We start from the raw sequence: 5356 nt of genomic DNA on the forward strand, positions 1-5356 counted from the left end.
AGTGAACTTTCAGCCATCTGGCTTTAGCCCTGTGTGCTGAAGGCAGGTAACAGGGGGAAGGGCGAAGCGAGCGAGCCGGATCCCCAGGCGGCCGCGAGAACAGCTGCGTTCGGCGGATGCAGGAGGTCTGCCTGGCCCAGCACCCTGCCTCCAGCAGTGCACTGCAGAAAATAAGACTGAAAATTATTAAATTTATAATTTTTTTCATCAGGTGARGTTTGTCGACCGTGCATACAGACCCACAGAGCGGCTGTTATCTTCACTGCCTTGTCCACGGTGCGGCAYGGGTGATCAGACTTTGCACCTACGTTGCACTTGCATTTTTAGATGGAAATGGGATATTTAACATTTGTGTTTATTTTCTTGCAGAAATGCTTCTTTCTTTGGTTTTTATACCTAGAAACCAACTTTTTGACCTTTCTGCAAAAACTTTCTGCAAAAACTTTTTGCAAAAGCTTCACTTTTGCAAAAAACCTTCAGCCGCCGAGGTTCGTCATTCGACATCATTCACCCGGAGGATCACGCCAGTCCCTTTAGGCTTGTTCTCTTTTACTGAGCCTATAATAAGCATTTCATTTAATTTTCCGACAACTACCTTCRTACGAGACCAGAAACTATTCCAAGCTCCCCGGTAAACGTTCGTGGGAATCCTCTTGGGGAAAGACGAAGCATTTTAAGGCTTCTGCGGGCCAGATTTGCTCCTCGGCCGTGCATGCCGACGGCGAGCCGCGGCCGACGGCTGCGTCGCGTGCGCAACGCAAGCGCGTGTTTAACGCCGCCCTRCCCGGAGCAAGAGCCCCGGCGCGGGCAAAATCTGACCCTGCCCGACAGACAGGGGTCTCGCAGCTCGGGAGACCGAGCGGGGGAAGTGTGCTAGCTCTAAAGAACATTTTCATCGTGTCTAAAAATAACGTTTATATAACCATCTCTCCCGAGTGTGCGCATCAGCACGCGGCCAGGACTCCCTTGCTCAGCTATATTAAAATATGCAAACACAACGGGATTTTAGCAGATTTTGTTTCCTGGAAAAAAAAAAACAAGAAAGAAAAATGCATAGCTCAAGCCTTAGATGCAGAAGCAAAGCTGAAGTTGCTTCCTAGTCTAATCAAAGCGTGTTGTATGCAGCACGTCCTTCAGCAGCCCGCGGGTGCAGCTTGCTCGCGCYGCGGCCGCCCCAGCTGACAGCCCCGGCCAGGCGGCGGCTCAGATGCCTTATTTGCCTTATTTTGGGATTTTTCTTTTTGCCAGGACAAAAATTTGGAAACGACGGCTGGAACTGCCAAGGGGCAAAGCTTGGGGATTTCTGGCAGGCCGGGCCGGGCTAGAAACGTCCCAGCCGAGCTCGGGGAACGCTGCCAACAGGGCGGCTTTTTATCGAGGGATTTGCAAGAAAAAAAGTGAAAGAAAAACAAAGGGAGAAGAGACGCGGCAGCGTCTGAGTTTACCTGGGTGCACACTCACAGCGGGCAGCGTAACGCGCGTGCCTTCGTTAAATAAACTATCGCTTCTACAGCAGTATTTTATCGCGGAAATGCAAACAATTTGTTCTGACATCGTTCAACTTATCCTTTTGTCTTTTGCTTCTTCTTGTCAAAATATTCATCCGAGCTGGCGCGTCCTCCAGCAATATTTAGGTTTGGAAGACATTTTTACAACCTGTTTGCATTTTTATGGAAAACTCTTCCGTCTGTTTATTTCTTCCTCTGCGGCGGCTCGGCCGRCCGGCGGCAGAGCGGTGAGGAAAGGCCCCGGCTCGCCCCGCTCCCTCCTGGAGATGATCTTCTGGAGATGCCCACAGAGAAAACCTGAGGCTGGCCCCGGCTCTTCCCCATTCCTTGTCCAACGTCTCTGCATGGTGACCACGAGGAGGAGACCAAGGGAGCTAGATCCCTGCAAGGAGCCCCAAATTCCCCAAAACATCTTTTTTTGATCAGCCAACCAAGCAGGGCAACCTCAGGAAGATGCAGATGCAGCTCCTGAACTGCATCTTTGATGGGAACTGGACACCCTGTGACCACCAAGGTTCAAACCCAGAGCTGGGCATTTCCACAGAGTGTTACGCTGCTCCGTGCAAGGGTRTTGTCCTCAGTTTGCATGATGTGAACTGTCCTCGTTTCCCATCAGAGGAATGAAGCATAAGAAAGYGTCTAATTTTAAGCATTTCTGGCATTCTGGTAATGCACATGAAGCCCGGGCGAAGGCACTTGGCAGCTCCCATTAGCTTGGCCATTTCGTGTCCTCCTCCGTCATTAGCTAATGCAGAATTTGAGCATCCTGGTTTGGAAATGTGTGTGGAGTCCTTAAAAAAAAATCGCTTATCAAATAACCAGTGGCGCAGCATGATCAAGATGAGTGGCTGAACATCTACGTGCAGCTCTCCAGAAGGAAATCCTCAGAGAAGCTGTAATGTGCTTTGTAATTAGAGTTAATTAACACTTTTGCAAATTGGTCTTTATTTAAGACCAGCTGCTGAGGAAAAAAAAAATCTATAAGCCCATAAAATATTAATTAGCCCTTGCCTGATAGCACCCAGCTTTCTGCACAGGCAGCTTTGCCTTCCTGGAGAAAGCGTTAAAAACCAAGACCTTAAAATAAACGTCGGTGTGCGGTCCAACACCTCAGCGCTCGCTTTCCCCCTCTCCCCGCCTCCTCGCCGAGGCTCTCTGATTTTTAAAGAGCTTCTTCCCGGGAAACCCTCAACCCGCCCGGTTCCTCGCGAAGTCCCTGGGGCGAGGACAGGGCCTTGCACACTGCGAACCTGACCCAGAGCCTCGCAAAAGCGAGTACGATGAGCTTGTAAATGCTCGCCGGGGACCACGCGGGCCCAAGACATCCGATCGCTTGGATCACTCCGGTCTACGACACTTGTGGAGAARCATCCAGGCCTGGCTCACTGGCCCATGGGATTTATTTACCCACGGGCGCCGGACGCCGGGGTGACGGCACCCAGGTTTGGACTCGGCTCCAAAAGCCTTGCTGGGAGAAACCGTGTTCAGTGGTGACACCTTTCCCGACAAGTTCCTGCACCGTTTCGCCCCGCAGGGCCGGTGCAACGAGTGAGGAGCAAGAGCCCCAAGCTGCATACTCCAACACGCCCCTGTATGCAGCAGTTAATGCCATAAATTACGGAGGAAGGTGGGTTATGAGCCACGACCTAGAGCACGGTGTTTCCAAGGCCAGGCCTGGAGGAGCTGGGCCAGCACTCGCCCGGACGCCCCCTGAGCTGCACGTCGAAGGGCCGTTGCAGCTCCCACCAACAGCAAAAGCGTTGAACTGCCTGAGCCGCAGTGMCGGAGACTCCAATATCTGTGTTTTCAGAGGGTGAAACTCCAGCGTGGGTCACGCCAGGGTAAGGACGAGCACCCCAGCGCTCGCCACGCCAGCAGCGAGCGTCCCCTTTCCCCGGGCTGGAGCTTGGCTCGAACAGCTCAGAGACCAAGAGCGCGGGGAAGGAGGGATACCTGCAGCGCCCCGGCCAGCTCCAGCTTTGCAAACTTAGCCTAAGCAACAGGCGGAAAAGCAGCTCTTAAAAGGCAAACGACGCCTGGACGTTGCTGGTGCTTTGCCGGAGGATATTGCTCTGGCCGGCTCTCCGGCCGCTCGGTGGAAGCCCCCGAGCTGCTGCTGCCCCCAAGGAGCCGCTTGGGGCGGAAGCAGCTGGATCCCTCGCAACATGGTTCACCCCTTGCAGCAGGGAGGTTTTGGACACCTAACTCAGTAAACGTTGTTCCAGGACAGCAACGAATTCCCCTCCGCTTTGGCGGCTGCCAGCTTTAGGGCCGCAGCGATCCCCCCGGCAGGAGCCCGCCCTGCTCGTTCGCCGGAGCTCATGCAATGGGCTCCTAGACCTGCTCTCCTGGCGTGGGTGGCTCTCTCCTGGGGGCTTTCAAAATTTGGCAAAAAGCATTCAGCCCCTCCACTGGGCTGAGGACAAAAAGGATGAAAAGAGCAAAGCTGGGAGTTGCTCTGCAGTAACTTTTCACGTGTCACAGACCTGCAGCCTCAGGTCCTTTTCCGAAGGTCCTCCTGGATCTCCTCTCCGGTTCGAAGCCTTTAAGACCATTTGCTGTTGCGGCATCGACTGAAGAAGTAAAGGGAGCATTTGGCCTTCTGCTGGGGCAACRCAAAACCCCTCCAAGAGCCACGATCCGAGGCTGCGAGAGCCGCGCTGCATCTGCTGGAAATCTACTGTTTTGAGACACAAAATAACTGTGTGCATGAAGGGGGGTTTTCCCCTTTAAATCTTGCAATATGACTAATCCAGCGAAGTAGGATGCATCTCCGAGGATGTGTCAGCTACGGAAACAAGAACCAGATGCGGTTTACGGAGGGAGAAGGAGGTCCTTAAAACGGCTCCCGCTTGCTTAATACCCAGCTGCAGCCCGCTCCCGGCCCCGCGACCCGGCGCCGTGGACGGGCTCGCGCTGACGGGCTTGGGAAGCGCTTCACCGCCCAAGCGGCGCCCGCAGGCGGGGGATGCCCGGGCCTTTGCCAAAGCCGGCGTACCAAGCGTGTCGGGTATTCCCCGCCTCCTTTCCTTGGCACTTTTCCTTTCCGGGGGCCGTAAAACCCTGCTTTCCGCCGCCATGGCGGAGCGCAAGCGAGAGCTTTCCCGGCGCTCGCGCACGGGCCGGCACAACGCGCCGCGCGGCTGCGCTGGCTCCGGTTGGGTTGCCTTCGGCCTCCCGGCCCGTAAAAACCCAGCGGACGGATGTCCCGTGCCTGGGGGCACTGGAAGGGTTAAAGCAACGGGCGACCGGGAGAAGATGTGGTTAACAACCGCTGAAATTGCTCCTGCGAAACATCCACATAAATGCCACAACTCGATTTACTGCAGATCCTGCAAATAACAAATGTAATTACTTGGGAATCAACATAATATTAGGTCAAGGCTGACTGATACTCTCCCCGGTTGCGAGGAACCTAAACCCGAGCCCGGTGCGGGCCCCCGACCAGACGCACTTGCTGCGCCCTCAAACGTGACTTCTCCGCAAAATCCGCCGAGGCCAGGGCGCCGGCGTGCTCGCTTTGCCCTATCGCGGGCGCGTCTCTAGCCGAGGAGGCCGGACGTTTGCACCCCCGGCTCACGCGTGAAAGCGTCGATTCGGTTTTCGGCGGAGTTTTTAGCGACAGGGCGTCCTGCGAAGGCCGCGCCGCCCGGGCGGAGGGCGCTTTGCACCACGGCCCGGGAGCCGCACGGCCGAAAAGCAGGTGCCCGGGAAACTCGGCTTCGCTCGTCTTCTCCTCCTCCTCCTCATCGGATTGCGGTCAGTGAAACCCTGAAAGATTTGAGACGACCAAAAGCTCATAAAGACAAAAAGGAGATTAGGTCAGGAGGGGAAAGGGACAACGTTTT

Source organism: Rhea americana, unplaced genomic scaffold, assembly GCF_003343005.1.
Source record: "Rhea americana isolate MKP2758 unplaced genomic scaffold, rheAme1 scaffold_105, whole genome shotgun sequence".
Lineage (NCBI taxonomy): Eukaryota > Metazoa > Chordata > Aves > Rheiformes > Rheidae > Rhea > Rhea americana.